At 46.8% G+C, this 16,780-nt stretch overlaps 1 protein-coding gene across 6 annotated transcripts in view; it reads left to right on the forward strand.

Moving 5' to 3' along the window:
* trmu (tRNA 5-methylaminomethyl-2-thiouridylate methyltransferase) overlaps positions 1-16,780 on the forward strand; it is a 44,117-nt gene that overhangs the window by 1,063 nt on the left and 26,274 nt on the right. The gene's annotated exons all lie outside the window — the stretch shown is intronic.

Raw genomic sequence — 16,780 nt, forward strand, 5'->3', positions numbered from 1 at the left:
ACATTGTGAATTCTCCTGTGTACCTGAACAGGCGTCGGAATGAGCTGACTAGGAGATTTGCACAGTAACTTCATTGCAGTGTTAATGTAAGCCTACTTGTGACACTAATAATGATTATTATAATAAAGATTATTTTATGTGGTGACATTGCCTGTTGTGGATTCAGTTGAGCCCTCTCCACCGTCTTCAAGGGAAGTTGAAGCCAGGGCCCTCTGGTGTTGGTTTAATGATAAGGTTCTTTATGCTGCTTGAGTCCCGCAGTTCTGTCCATCTGGAGAGTGGATTTGGTACCAGTGAATGTTGGTGCTGTTTCCCGGATTGACTAGTGTGATTTTTTAAAGCACTTTCTTGATGGTTATCAAACTTAATAACTGGGAAGGTTGATTGAGATATTTTCTCTCTCACCACTGTGGGGTCATGGTGAATGCAAGACAGCATCGGGAGCCACTCTGTTGGAATGAAAAAATTTTTAAAATTGATTTTACGGGATGTGGACATCGCTGATTAGACCAGCATTTATTGCCCATCCCTAGTTGCCCTTCAGAAGGTGGTGGTGAGCTGCCTTAATGAACTGCTGCAGTCCCTGAAATGTAGGTACCCCACAGTGCTGTTAGGGAGGAAGTTTGGGGATTTTTACCCAGCGACAGTGAAGGAATGGTGATATATTTCCAAATCGGGGTGGTGAGTGACTTGGCGGGAACCTCCAGCTGATAGGGTTCCCAGGTATCTGCAGCTCTTGTTCTTCTAGATGGTAGTGGTCGTGGGTTTGTTGGGTGCTGCCTAAGGAACCTTGGTGGGTTACTGCATTGCATCTTGTAGATGGTATACATGGCTGCCCCTGTTTGTCGGTGATAGAAGGATTGAATGTGGAAGGGGAGCAATCGAGCGTCTGCTTTGTCCTGGACGGTGCCTAGCTTCTTGAGTGTTGTTGGAGCTGCACTCATCCAGACAAGTGGAGAGTATTCCATTACAGTCCTGACTTGTGCCTTATAAATGGTGGACAGGCTTTTGGGGGTCAGGAGGTGAGTTAATCACCGTAGGATTCCTAGTCTTTGACCTGCCCTGGTAGCCATAGTATTAATATGGCTAGTCCATTTCAGTTTCTGATCAATGGTAAGCCCCAGGATGTTGATTGTGGGGATCAATGATGGTACTGCCATTAAATGTCGAGGGGCAATAGTTAGATCCTATCTTGTGGGAGATGGTCATTGCCTGGCACCTGTGTGGCACAAATGTAACTTGCCACATCAACCCAAACCTGGATATTGTCCAAGTCTTGCTGCATTTGAATCTGAACTGCTTCATTATCTGAGGAGTCGTGAATGGTGCAGAACATTGTGCAGGCATCTGTGAACTTCTGATGGAAGGGAGGTCATTGAACAAAGAACGAAGAAAAGTACAGCACAGGAACAGGCCCTTCGGCCCTCCAAGATGCGCCAACCATGCTGCCCGTTTAAACTAAAATCTTCTACACTTCCGGGTCCGTATCCCTCTATTCCCACCCGATTCATGTATTTGTCACGATGCACATTAAACGTCACTATCGTCCCTGCTTCCACCACCTCCTCCAGCAGCGAGTTCCAGGTGCCCACTGCACTCTGTGTAAAAAAAAAAAAAAACTTGCTTCGTACACCTCCTCTAAACCTTGTCCCTCGCACCTTCAACCTATGCCCCCTAGTAATTGACCCCTCTACCCTGAGAAAAAGTCTCTGACTATCCACTCTGTCTATGCCCCTCATAATTCTGTAGACCTCTACCAGGTCACCCCTCAACCTCCGTTGTTCCAGTGAGAACAAACCGAGTTTATTCAACCTTCCCTCATAACTAATGCCCTCCATACCAGGCAACATCCTGGTAAATCTCTTCTGCACCCTCTCTAAAGCCTCTACATCCTTCTGTTAGTGTGGTGACCAGAATTGAACACTATACTCCCAAGTGTGGCCTAACTAAGGTTCTATACAGCTGCAACATAACTTGCCAATTTTTATACTCAATGCCCCGGCCAATGAAGGCAAGCATGCCGTCTGCCTTTTTGACTACCTTCTCCATCTGTGTTGCCCCTTTCAGTGTGACTTGTGGACCTGTACACCTAGATCTCTCTGACTGTCAATACTCTTGAGGGTTCTACCATTCACTGGATATTTCCTACCTGTATTAGACCTTCCAAAATTGTCACATTTGTCCGGATTAAACTCCATCTGCCATCTCTCTGCCCAAGTCTCCAAACAATCTGAATCCTGCTGTATTCTCTGACAGTCCTCATCGCTATCCATAATTCCACCAACCTTTGTGCCATCCGCAAGCTTACTTATCAGACCAGTTACATTTTCCTCCAAATCATTTCTATATACTACGAACAGCAAAGGCCCCAGCACTGATCCCAGCAGAACACTACTAGTCACAGCCCTCCAATCAGAACAGCACCCTTCCATTGCTACCCACTGCCTTCTATGACCTAGCCAGCTCTGTATCCATCTTGCCAGCTCACCTCTGATCCCGTGTGACTTCACCTTTTGCACGAGTCTGCCATGAGGGACCTTACTGAAGTCCATATGGACAATACCCACTGCCCTATCTGCATCATTCCTCTTTGTGACCTCCTCGAAAAACTCTTATCAAGTTAATGAGACACAACCGCCCCTTCACAAAACTGTGCTGCCTCTCGCTGATACGTCCACTTGCTTCCAAATGGGAGTAGATCCTGTCTCGAAGAATTCTCTCCAGTAATTTCCCTACCACTGGCGTAAGGCTCACCGGCCTGTAGTTCCCTGGATTATCCTGGCTACCCTTCTTAAACAAAGGAACAACATTGGCTATTCTCCAGTCCTCCGGGACACCACCTGAAGGCAGTGAAGATCCAAAGATTTCTGTCAAGGCCTCAGTAATTTCCTCTGTTGCCTCCTTCAGTATTCTGGAGTAGATCCCATCAGGCCCTGTGGACTTACCCACCTTAATATTTTTCAAGACGCCCAATACTTCTTCTTTTTGGATCTCAATGTGACCCAGGCTATCTACACTCCCTTCTCCAGACTCAACATCCACCAATTCCTTCTCTTTGGTGAATACTGATGCAAAGTATTCCTTTAGTACCTCACCCTTTTCCTCTGGCTCCATACATAGATTCCCTCCCCTGTCCTTCAGTGAGCCAACCCTTTCCCTTGCTACCATCTTGCTTTTTATGTACGTGTAAAAAGCCTTGGGATTTTCCTTAACTCTATTTGCCAATGACTTTTCGTGACCCCTTTTAGCCCTCCTGACTCCTTGCTTGAGTTCCTTCCTACTTTCCTTATACAGTAGTCCCCCTTTATAACGCGGGTGTTGGGGTCCAAGACAGCCACCCGCGTTGCATCCGAGCCGCAGATATCCACGATGGGGGTTAATTTTAGAATACAGGGCTACAGAGGGGAGGGGCGATGTGAGACCTGCTGGTCTTGCAGAGGCCCGTATGACCTCCTCCTGTGTTCTCTGCTCTCTCCCTCCAATCAGCCGGCAGTGTCAATTTCAGTGGCCGGCTCACTTTGATCCAGAGAGGGAAGCTGCTCTCTCACTGAAACAATCAGCCGGCCGCTGAAGTTGACTCTGCCGGCTGCTCTCTCCCTCCAATCAGAAACATTAAAACTTAAAAGTTGGATTGGAGGGAGAGAGCAGCCGACAGTGTCAATTTCAGTGGCCGGCTGATTGTTTCAGTGAGAGAGCAGCTTCCCTCTCCGGATCAAAGTGAGCCGGCCGCTGAAATTGACACTGCCGGCTGCTCTCTCCCTCCAATCAGCCGGCAGTGTTAATTTCAGCGGCCGGCTCACTTTGATCCGGAGAGGGAAGCTGACAGTTGGGGTCCATAAGCCCCCCCCCCCCCCCCCCCCCCCCCCCCGCCGTATATCGCGAACCGCGGTATTGCGGAGCACGGTATAACAGGGGACTACTGTATTCCACACAGGCTTCGTCTGTTCCCAGCCTTCTAGCCCTGACAACTGCCTCCTTTTTCATTTTGACGAGACCTACAATATCTCTCATTTTCCAAGGTCCGCAAAAGTTGTCATATTTATCCTTCTTCCTTACAGGAACATGCCAGTCCTGAATTCCTTTCAACTGACATTTGAAAGCATTCCACATGTCAGATGTTGATTTACCCTCAAATATCTGCCCCCAATCTAGATTCTTTAGTTGTTATAATTAGCCTTTCCCCAATTTAGCACATTCACCCTAGGACCACTCTTATCCTTGTCCACCAGCACTTTAAAACTTACTGAATTGTGGTCACTGTTCCCAAAATGCTCCCCTACTGAAACTTCTACCACCTGGCCGGGCTCATTCCCCAATACCAGGTCCATACTACCCCTTCCCTAGTTGGGCTATCTACATATTGTTTTAAGAAGCCCTCCTGGATGCTCCTTACAAAATCTGCCCCGTCCAAGCCCCTAGCACTACATGAGTCCCAGTCAATATTGGGGAAGTTAAAGTCTCCCATTGCAACAACCCTGTGGCTTTTACTCTTTCCAAAATCTGTCTAACTATCTGCTCCCCTATCTCCCGCTGGCTGTTGGGTGACCTGTAGTAACCCCCAACATTGTGACTGCACCCTTCTTATTCCTGATCACTACCCATATAGCCTCGCTGCCCTCTGAGGTGTCCTCCCGCAGTACACATGTGATATTCTCCCTAACCAGTAGCGCAACTCCTCCACCCCTTTTACTTCCCCCTCTATCCCACCTGAAACATCTGAATCCTGGAATGTTTAGCTGCCAATTCTGTCCTCCCCTCAATCAGGTCTCTGTAATGGCACCAACATCATTGCTCCAAGTACTAATCCAAGCTCTAAGAACCAAGGCTGAAATGAGGTCAGGAGCTGAGTGATCCTGGCGGAACCCAAACTGAGCATCCGTGGGCTGGATATTGCTGAGTAAGTCTTGCTCGATAGCAATGTTGATGACTCCTTCCATCACTTTGCTGATGATTGAGAGTAGACTGATAAGGCGGTAATTGGCTGGGTTGGATTTGTCCTGTTTCTTGTGTACAGGACACACCTGAGCAATTTTCCACATTGCTGGGAAGATGCCAGTGTTGTAGAATCCCTGACATCATTCTCATCTTGAGAATGAGTTTAACTGCCTATTCACAGCTCTAGGGCCATGAGGCCCTATACAGAGCAGTATTTCATAGCAGGGTGGTCTAGGGCCACCGTTGTGTTCAAAGCATTCTAGCTCCACTATGACATTCAAGCAATTTTCCAGACCATTTATTGGTGTTGCTGAAACGAGGCCAGCAGGTGAGACTCTTGTACAAGGTGACACTGCGATATTTCGGGCCAAGGTCGTGGGTAAATCACCTTTTCACAGTAGGTGAGTTCTATCCTGGCACCATCATTGGGAAGTGGTGAACACTAAATATGATCTCTCTGTGTGGGCATGTTCATAGAGAACCTGACAGCTAATGTCAATACAACAATGCCCAAAAGCAGTTTCCCAGCCTGGAATACATAAAGCTGTCAGAGCGGGTCAATCAGACTTTTATTAAAAATCCTTCTATTGTATGTAGGTGTTGCTGGCAAGGCCAGTCTTTGTTGGCAATCCCTAATTGTACTTGAGGAAGTGGTGGTGGTTAGGCCCCTTCTTGAACTGCTGTAGTCCATCTGTGTAGTTGCAGCCCCCATAGTTACAATCAACAATACACCCCTCAGCTCAGTTCTGCTGTTTTGGGAGCAAGGTTCCCTCTGATTTATTTCCATCCATGTGCAGAATGGATTTTGTTATGTGCTCCAGTATTAAAGAAAATGGCAGAATTCTGAGAATTGGGGAACCGATATAGTGTTGTGACTGTAAGGAAATAAAGCACAAATACCGATTTTGTACAAGGCAAATTGGTGTCCCCTAAAACTTGCAATTTATCAAAAATCTCAACACTTTATTAGAAGTACAACTGTTGAGATGTAACATCAATTTCAATTCACAAGAAGACAGTAATAAAAAAACTACTGTTGTTTCTATTGATTTAATATCTTAAAATGGACCAAAGTACATACTCACATCTTGAAAGATACCAAATTAATAATTTAATCTAGCAGGACCAGTCATTTGAACTATACCATATGATGTTTCTTGTCATCAAATCAAATAATGTTAAGTAGATTAGAATACAGGTTAGATATCAGGACCTGGACATTTAATTGTATCTACAGTAATAAATGTATTCTCAACTACTGCCTTATGCTATGTGGTATCTAGCCTTTCGATCTACAACCATTTACTTTCTACCAAAATAGAAATCTACTGCTATATAAAGTTAATGTAAAGTCTGGTCTGACCTGTGGTATTTGCAGGTTCAAACTGGTAGAAATTCTACCTAAATTCCCGTGCAGCGTTGCTGAAATATAGGCCAAATAGTGTAATTTATGCAATCCAAGATTTACACTCTCAGATTACTAAAGGCACTGCTTCCTGACGGGGAGTCTGCTCCACATGCTCAATGAGAAAGCGCTGTAAATAAGCCAAAGTACAATTAATATTTCAGTAACCGGTACATTTTAAACAGAACCTTAGGCGGGATAATACGGTTAACAAGGTCATGCAGTGCTAGTCCGAAAGAACAGAAGAGCTCCTACGTGACTGCTTGGAGTGAGTGGATTGGTCCATATTTAAGAACACAGCGACCAACCTAAGCGGGTATGCCATCACCGTCACAGACTTCATCAGCAAATGTGTGGACGACTGCATGCCAAAGAAAATAGTACATACATTTTGGAAACCATGGCTTAATAGGGAGATTGACTCCCTATTGAAGGACAGGTCTGAGGTGTTCAAGTCAGGCGACCCTGACCTCTATAAGAAATCCAGGTACAACCTCCGTAAAGTCATCCGGGATGCCAAGAGACAATATCAGACCAAGCTAGAGTCACAGACAAGCGTTGCAGACTTTCGTCGGTTGTGGCAAGGCCTAAACAATGTAATGGGCTACAAAGCGATGCCAAGCAGTATCCATGGCAGCAGCACACCCCTCCCCGATGAACTCAATGCATTCTATGCTCGGTTCGAGCAGGAAACCATCAAACCGCTTCGACTACTCCAGCAGCCCTGGACACACCCACACCCACCATCACAGCTTCTGAAGTCAGATCGGCCTTCCTGAAAGTGAACCCTTGGAAGGCGACGGGGTCCCTGGTCATGCACTTGGATCCTGTGCGGACCAGCTGGCAGATGTGGTCGAGGACATCTTCAACCTCTCCCTACTCTGTTCCAGGGTCCCCACCTGCTTCAAGAAGATCACCATCATACCGGTGCCAAAGAAGAACCAGGCAATGTGCCTCAATGACTAACATTCGGTGGCCCTGACATCGATCGTAATGAAGTCTTTGAAGGTTGGTCATGAGGCGCATCAACTCCATACTCCCAGAATGCCTAGATCCACAACAATTCGCATACCGCCGCAACCAGTCCACAGCAAGACACCATCTCCCTTGCCCTACACTCATCCCTGGAGCATCACGTCATCAAGGACTCCTACATCAGACTCCTAGTCATTGACTACAGGTCCGCCTTCAACACCATAATCGCAGCCAAGCTCATATCAAAGCTCCAAAACCTAGGACTTGGATCCTCACTCTGCAACTGGGTCCTCAACTTTCTGACTCATAGACCACAATAATAAACAACACCTCCCCATGATGGTCTTCAATACCGGGGCCCTGCAAGGCTGTGTAGTTAGTCCCCTATTATACTCCCTATACACACACGACTACGTGGCAAAATTTGGCTCGAACTCCACCTACAAGCTTGCTGACGGCACGATCATAGTGGGTCAGATCTTGAACAATGATGAGTAAGAATACAGGAGTAAGATAGAGAACCTAGTGGAGTGGTATAATGACAACAATCTCTCTCTCAATGCCAGCAAAACTAAAGAGCTGGTAATTGACCTCAGGAAGCAAAGTATTGTACACACCCCTGTCTGCATCAACGGGACTGAGGTGGAGATGGTTGACAGCTTCAAATTCCTAGATGTGCACATCACCAAAAATCTGTCCTGGTGCACCCACGTGAACGCTACGACCAAGAAAGCACAACAGCGCCTATACTTCCTCAGGAAACTAAGGGAATCCGGCATGTCTACACTGACTCGTATCAACTTTTACATATGCACGATATAAAGCATCCAATCTCGCTGCACCACAATCTGCTATGGCAACTGCTCGGCCCAAGACCGCAAGAAACTTCAGAGAGTTGTGAACACAGCTCATCCATCACACAAACCTGCCTTCCAGCCATTGGAGCGGATTTACAATGATGGGGCAGTCTCCCATTGTCGTTGGCAGACCGAGTTCAATCTATTAAGATGAATATTTTGCCACGATACATGTTCCTGTTTCAATGCCTCCCAGTTTTTCTACAAAATTTGTTTTCGCGTGAAATTGAGCGTCTCATTACTGGTTTCATTTGGACGGGGAGAACGTCTCGGATTCAGAGGGGGATCCTACAGCGGGAGAGGCAGGTGAGTGGGGTTGGCGCCTCTGAACCTGATGTATTATTATTGAGCGGCTAATGCGGAGAAGGTGTTAGGGTGGTTTGGGGATCAGGACGTTATTTGGGTGGGGATGGAGTCGGGGTCCTATAAGGGGACGGGCTGGGAGGCAGGCGTTGATGATGGCATTTCTGCCGTTTGCTCCAGCAAAATATTCTTTGAACCCGGTGATGGTCTCCACATTCAAACTATGGCGCTGACTCCATCAGCTTCTTAAGTTGAGGGCAGTGTCAAGGTGAGCCCCTATCTGTAAGAACCATTTGTTTGAGCCGGTGAAATTGGACGCTACGTTTGGGGAATGGAGAGGCAAAGGGCTGGAGAGGGTGAGGGACTTTCTGGAGGGGGAGTTTGCCAGCTGGGAAGAGTTGAAGGAGAAAGCAGGGCTTGGGGAATCGGTTGCGTTCAGGTATTTTCAGGTGCCGGATTTTGTTCAGTGGGCATTTTCGACATTCTTGGATGGAGAGGATTCTCTACTGTGTGGGATCGGAGGAGGGCAGCAAGTCCGGGATGTATGGGGGGATCATGAGGGATGAGCAGTTTTCAGTGGAAGAAGTGAAGGCCAGGTGGGAGGAGGAGCTAGGACCCATTTTGGGCGAGGGGGTGTGGAGTGAAACCCTTCGCAGGATGAATGCAATGTTATCCTTCACAAGGCTGAGCCTGATTCAGCTAATGGTGGTGTTTCGGGCACCCCTCAGCAAGGCCTGGATGAGTCGATTTTTTGAAGGGGCCATGGATAAGTGTGAGCAGTGCTCAAGAGGGCCTGTTCACCTGTTCACCATACCCATATCATCTGATCCTGCCTTAACCTGGTGGGTTTTGGGGAGCCTTTTCCAGCACCATATCGACAATCCTGAATGTGGATCAAGAGCCGTGCCCGTTGGTAGCTGTATTTGGGGTGTTGGACCAGCCAGAGTTGAAGACGGGGGTGGGGAGTGGATCTTTGGCATTCGCCCCTTTGCTGGCCTCCTGTTGAGTTGGAGTCAAGGGACACCATCTAGTGCCATCGTGACTGGGTGATTTGATGGAGTTCTTGTACCTTGAGACGGTCAGGTTTACGGTGAAGGGGTTGATCGATGGGTTCTATCATAGATGGTGGCCATTTATACTGCACTTTAAGGAGCTGGTCATTGTTAGTGTGGGAGGGTGGGGGGCAGTTCTGGGTAGAGGGGGTGTTGTGTTTGCTTTCGTTTTTTCCCATTTCTATTGTTATATGTGTTATTAGGGCTGTGAATTGTATAAAATAATAAAGTTCAATTAAAATATTTTTTTAAAAACAGAGCATAGCGGATATGTTTAAATGTAAGGAAATGGGGGACTCCCATTCAAAAAGAGCACCAAGAAAAGAAGCTCAACCTGGAAGTCACCCACAGGGGAGAAAATGCTTACACATTTACACCTCCATGTGAGCCACAGCCACAAAGTGAGGACTCTGAAACTGCTGAGCTGCCAAGTAGGCAAACTGAGACTCAGTCATTCCCTGCTGTGTAAAATACAATTTGAGGCGTTCAGAAATAATGGGGTGATTCTCTAGCCACGTTGCGCACGGCGCATGTCCCACTATGTCGGGAGAATAGCCCCGAAACAGAATTTGCGCTGGGCACCGAACAGAGCCTCATTGGGTGCGAACCTGATTAGCATATTTAAACCGCTATTTAAATATGCCGGGACAGATTGAAGCCGGATTCTCCTGGCTCCCGGTGTGGCCACCTGGCCACCTGCAAAAGATCATGGGTAGTATGGCCAACCCAGGACTCAGACAGACTCAGAGCTTGTGTGTGTATTTGTAACCCAGATAGCTAGATGCGATCGAAACCCCCGCTCGTTTGCATTCTAATGGCCCATTTCCGCAGAACAAAAGGACTGTACTCAGGTAACCGATACAGATGCAGACTAACCAGCGCCACTCCCTTTGCTAAGAAAGCCCAAACAGCCACGGTCAATGACCGCTCAGGACACGCCCAGCCATCAAGGCACCCGCCTCTTTATTGGTCAAAATCGAAGGCAGTGATCGAAGCCTGTCGAATTATTGGGTCCAAAGCTAAGGACCGCCCCAATGTGCGTGAAATCCCAGAGGGATAAAAAGAGACACAGCCATGTGTTTGGTCTCTATTGACCCCGGCCTGGGAATCGAACCTGGGACCCTGGCGCTGTGAAGCAACAGTTCTAACCACTGTATTCATAACTGTAGCAGGCAAAGCTGATCAAAGCACGCACAAAGAAAAGTTAGTCAACAGTTTGTCGATTTTTGAATCATTACAAATGGCAAGAGGGTCCTGAGAATCCCTACTTTGGAGAAAAGGAAGTAAGAGCATTGGCTGATCAAGCGAGGATCAATCAACAGGAAACATACTTGGGATTTGTGGAATTCAAGGCCACTGGAAGAAAAATCATTCCTGTAAAACTTAAAACAAAAACCTCTTCCTTGCAGTGACACTTTTGCTGCAAGCAACGCTGACTGCGAGTGGGGATTCAGTGCAATGAACAATATCATTACAGTGAAATGGACCACAGTCATCACTCATTGTGCAGTGGACTTGCTATTCATTTATACTCTGTGTAATCCGATGCCATGTGTGAAATTGTGCCTTGGAAAGTGCTGACGTGCAGCACATTCATCTCAAGTCGTAGCATGACAAGAACACGGAGAGCAACGAGACCAGCAGTAAGGGCCATATATGTTTCTATAAGGTTAGTTCAGGATTTTATTCCAATATTAAAGTCGTATCTAAGAGGGATACATTCATATTAAAGTTTTATTTAAGAGGGATACATCATGTTAAGTGCCCAGAAGTGGAGGTGGGAAGGCGTGGTCCCATGCGACATTACCTTAAAGAAATTTAAGTTACCTTCACCCCTGGCCCTATGCTTGATTGAGTGTGCTTTCAATCTGTTCTGTCACCTTCAATGATTTGTGCACATATACATCCAGGTCCTTCTGCTCGTGTACCCTCTTTAAAATTGTACCCTTTGTTTTATGTTGCCTCTCCCTGTTCTTCCGCTGACAATGAATCACATCACACTTTTCTACATTAAATTTTATCTGCCACTTGTCTGCACATTCCACTAACCTGTCTGTGTCCCTTTGAAGTTCTGCACTATCCAGCTCACCCGTCACAATATTTCCAAGCCTCACATCACCTGCAATTTTGAAATGGTTAATCCTAAAGGATGACCCGTTTACTAACTTCAGTGAACCTAATCAAAGACATCCCATTGCAAATCGATTCACAAGTTTTCTTTACTTGCCTTTAATTATTTGGGGACAAGTGTTAAGAAACCTAAGGGGACAAATGAATAAGTTCTTACACAGAATTATAATATAACTTGTATATAATTATGACGTGCATTGTCACGTAAAGGGAGTGGGACAAACAGTCAATAAAAGTCCGTCTGGAGTGATAACTTGGATTTGTAAAGACCTAAGATATTGAGCTCAGAGCGGTAACACGTTTGGCACCCAACCAAAGCATCTTATGTAGTTGTAAGTGTATATTTGTTCTATTAAATAATGATTCCTTAAGACACCTACCTCGCCTGACTAAAAATACAGGAACTCCCCCCCCCTTGATTTGAGTAAACCATGAAATCATCTCACTTTTATTGTGAGAGTGCTCCTTGATTTTAAAATTATTTAAATGTGTTTTTTAAAGTAAAGCAATAAGCTGGAAATAATATGAAGTCAAAGTTCTAATAAACAGAACAGACTGAAGATGCAGAGCAGGAGTAATTTTTAAAGCTTATTCAAAGTATTAATATTTCCTTAATAAAAGCAGACAGTGCGATACACTCAGCAGGCCTGGCAGCAGAAGTGGAGAGAGAGAGAGAGACAGTTAATGGATGTTCCACCAAAACGCTGGGTGTAGACCCAGGTGGGTGGGAGTGGCCACAGGCATGGACACTGCATCCCCACCCTCTGCCTGCACCCCCTCCGTGATACATACCCGCTGCACTACACGGTGCGGGCCCTGGGTTGGCAGTAACACTGGATCTGGTCCATGGGATGGAGGATGATGACAACCTGCTCTGCGATGAGCTCTGGTACTCCGCATTGTTTGACAATGTCTGACTCCTGCCCACGGTAACACCATTGCCCCCAATGTCTCCATCACGAATGCCACCCGTGCGGTGTTGGCCTGGATGGCACGCTTGGTCGGCACCACCTCCTGCTATTGCACGCGGTTGGACTCCACCAACTGCACCTGCAGGTACTGGGTGCTCACTGACAATCCCTCCTGTAGTCCCTGGCTCTGCGACCACATCTTCACAATCCATGGGACTGTCCGTTCCTGAAGCCCAAAACCAGCCTGGATGACAGCTAGTTCCTGAGGTCACCTCGGAAGTTCCTATCTCCACCTGCTGTCCTGGATCAGCTGTGTGGTGCGTACTAGATAGTTTCCCAGGAGACTCTTCACTAAAATGCCCAACTGAGGTGAGTGTCTCTGGGATGGTGGAGGGTGTTGGAGACAGCTGTGATGGGAAATCAGTGTCACCCTCTGACTCAAACTTCAAGGTGTTCTTCGTATCGGGTTGAGGGCTGCTGTCTGAGCTGCTCTCCTTGTCATTGTTCAGCTCGGGGGGGGGGGGGGGGGGCCTGCTGCGTGCTGGGTTTGGGGAGGTTTGGTGAGGGTGGTGTAGGGATGCGGGTAGGGGGGGTTGTTGGGGACGTTGACACATGTCACGGGGAACCGCAATTCAGCAGGGTCTCACTTCCTCACCCATGGCTGAACTCCACCCCGGCAACCTCCCTTTCCTCCGGACCATGTCCAGGGCCCTCTGCTCTATCACGATCAGGGGCCGCAGGTCCAGCGATTATGGGTAGCCTTCTCCTGGGGGCAAACGACAGTGTCAGACAGCATAACACATGCAGCCCAGGGGGTGGGTAGCCGGTGGCCTAAGTAATCAGGGCACCCAGACATGGCGGCTGGTCTGGGTGCCAGCATGTGGTGCAGATTGGGGGTTCTGCCGCCCTCCCTGTTGGGGGGGCGGGGTCCGGTTAAGGGTGTTTGCAACACGGGTTAGTGCCAGGGGCAGAGTGTTGTCTACTCACCCTGGCCGCCCAAAGGGGTATGTGCAGTTTTTTCTGGCACTGCTGGCTGGTCCAGATGGTGTTGCCCATCGCGCTGACCGCCTCTGCCACCTCCGCCCAGACACGGCGAATGGCGGCTGGCAGCCTCCTCCCAGGCCGGGGTACAGGGTCATGCACCGCATCTAGGAGGGTCTCCAGCTTGGTGTCGGTGAAGCGTGGAGCTGCTCTCCTTGCTGCCATTTTGTTGGCTGGGATGGGTGTGTGTGGGGAGTGCAGTGTGTACATGCGGCTGCAGCTTGTCAGCCTCCTGAGTGTCAATCGCGAATCCTGAACCGTTTCTAATTGGAATCAGTTATGTTCCACATGGCGCTGGTGCTCGCCCCTCAACAGTAAGTAGCCGAATTGGTCCACGTGCGGCACCAGTTTTGCAGCCGTGGAACTCCACAAGTCCTGTGCCAGCATCAACACTTAGTCTCAGAAATGGACAATTCAGCCCAATGGCTCCAGAATAAACTGCTTGCATCGGTTCTTTTCCAACTAGGGCACCACCAGAGGGAGCTCTGGCATAACCCGATAACATTTACAGACCTGAATTTGAAGCTGAGAGATTTTGAGCAACCAGATTCCCTGATGGTACTGCCAGGTAAATTAGTAGCTCAGCGTTAAAGACCGTGAAGATCCCAGTTTGATCCGGGCTTGGCAATGTTTGTTGATCGAGGGGCCGTGAGGTTTTATGAAGGGGAAAATTGGTTATTGTCCCGATTCCAGCTTTCTCTTAATGAAGTGTATGTATACGGATCCTGGATAGAGGAAGGGCCAAGTTCAGCGTTGGTGCATTACGCCATTGAATAATTTGTCAAAACTCACTGTCTAGCTAACAAATGAATCGTGGCAAATTTGCTAAGATGGTGATGTAGGCCAGTTAAATACTATAGTTAAAGCAAGGAAAAACGGCATTCAGAATAAAAATGAAATTTGGAGCTACATCCGCCCTAGCTATTTTCTTATTATTACATTACAGATATCAAGGCGGAAATGGGATGTCAATGTCGTAGTACAGTGTTGCCAGGACTTAACATAAAAGCAAAATACTGCAGACGCTGGAAATGTGAAATATAACAGAAAATATTGCAAATACTCAGCAGGTCAGGCAGCGCCTGAGAGGGGGTGGGGTGGGGTGGGGTGGAGAGAGAGAGACAAAGTTAACGTTTCGGGTCTGTGATGAAAGCCCACAGACCTGAAACTTAAAAAAAATTTCCACAGATGCTGTTAGACCTGCTGTGTGTTCCCAACATTCCCATCAGTTTGTTGTGACCGGACAGATGGACTGGCAGGAAATCTGCAGTTAGCGGAATACCACCATGTGCATTTTGGGAAATTCTGGAAATATGTAATTCAAGCGATGTGTCAGGTACTAATCAAAGACTTGCACAGAATTTTGGCGGCACGGTGGGACAGTGGTTAGCTCACAGTTCCAGAGACCCGGGTTCAATTCCGGCCTCGGGTGACTGTTTGTGTGGTTTTCACTTTCTCCCCGTGTCTGCGTGGGTTTCCTCCAGGTGCTCCGGTTTCCTCCCACAGTCCAAAGATATGCGGGTTAGGTGGATTGGCCATGCTAAATTGCCCCTTAGAGTCTAAAAGGTCAGGTCGGGTTATTCCCACAACGGGAATGTTGTGGTCTTAAGTAGGGTGCTCTTTCCAAGGGTCGGTGCAGACCTGATGGGCCGAATGGCCTCCTTCTGCCTTGTAGATTCTATGAATTACATGCAAGTGGGTCCTTTGACTCCTTCATGCTCTACTGGAGCCACCACCCTTCTTTATTTATCTAATTCTATCAGCACGACCCTCTAGTCCCCACTCATTTTATGCTTATCTTCCCTTAAATGCATATCTGTACAGTTCACCTCAACCACCACCTGTGATAGTGAATTCTACCTTCTCACCATTCCCTTGATAAGAAAGATTTTTGTCCTGAACTTCCTATTTAATTTCTTGGTGACCATCTCGTGTTGCTCTTCCCTACAATTGGAAACACTCCGCATGTCTTCTGTATGAAACTTTCTTAAAGATTTATGTTAGGTTACCAGTTTGCTTTTTGTTTTCAGAGGAATATAAAACCAGTCTGCTCATAATTTGCTGATAGGTATAACTTAAGAGTTAAATTTTCATATTTGTAAATCTTTTTTGCATCATCTCCAATGCTTTTATAACGGGAACCACACCTGTACACCAAGTGTAGCTTAACAAAGGTTCAATACAAGTTTAACATAACTTCTCTCCTTGTGTTTGCATGGCTTTTGCCCCACATCCCAAAGATGTGCATGGTACGTGGATTGGCCACGCTAAATTGCCCCTTAATTGGAAAAAAATGAATTGGGTACTCTAAATTTTTTTTAAAAGTTTAACATAACCCCTGTTTTTACACTTTCTTTTTTTCTCCTTTTCATAAAGGCACTCAGAGTTGTCCGTATGCAGCCCACTCCAAGTCCACACAAGCACAAAACCCCTGAGACTAGTTGGGATTGGTGTACCCAGCCTTCGCCAACTTTAAAGTTCAGATTTCATAAGTGTCTCATTTTCTTACTTTTGCCATGCTGAATAGCCCCACTTTGCCCCGACTCTTTGCTTTTCTGTCTTAGCCCACCATCCATTTGCCACTTGTCCCCTGACTCTTCATACTCTGACTTGCATTGTTGTCTCTAATGTGGCACCTTATTGAAGGACTTTTGGAAATCTTGATAAATTACATCTATTGCATTACCATCGTCTGCTCTCATTCATTCCTCTTACAACAATTCAATTAGGTTGATCAAGCAAGAATTTCCCTTTTGAAATTCGTGCTGATTAATCCTCATTATATTTTGTTTCTGTATTTTTTTTCCCCTTTGAAAGGATTCCATAATTTTTCCTACCACTGTTATCAAGCTGATTATTTTTCATTTCCTTGGCTATGTTTGATGCCCCTTAATGTAGGTATAAGTTTCTTCTTTTCACTCCACTTGTTTGTTGATCAGCTATTGGAAGGCAGTTGTATGGGAGTTGTTTGTTTTCTCTACATGTTGGAACCCTGCTAAAAGTCGGGATCGCTTTGTTGCCAAGAGTTGAGAGAATGCAATCCTTCCATTCCAAAGTAATGATGGTGGCAATAGTGCTGAGTACCTACCATTAACAATTGAGTAATGATATCAGAAATATCTAATGCTGCACAACACATTGCCCATCATGGGTGAGATCCTCTGGCCCGCC

Source organism: Scyliorhinus canicula, chromosome 11, assembly GCF_902713615.1.
Source record: "Scyliorhinus canicula chromosome 11, sScyCan1.1, whole genome shotgun sequence".
In the NCBI taxonomy this organism is placed as follows: Eukaryota; Metazoa; Chordata; class Chondrichthyes; order Carcharhiniformes; family Scyliorhinidae; genus Scyliorhinus; species Scyliorhinus canicula.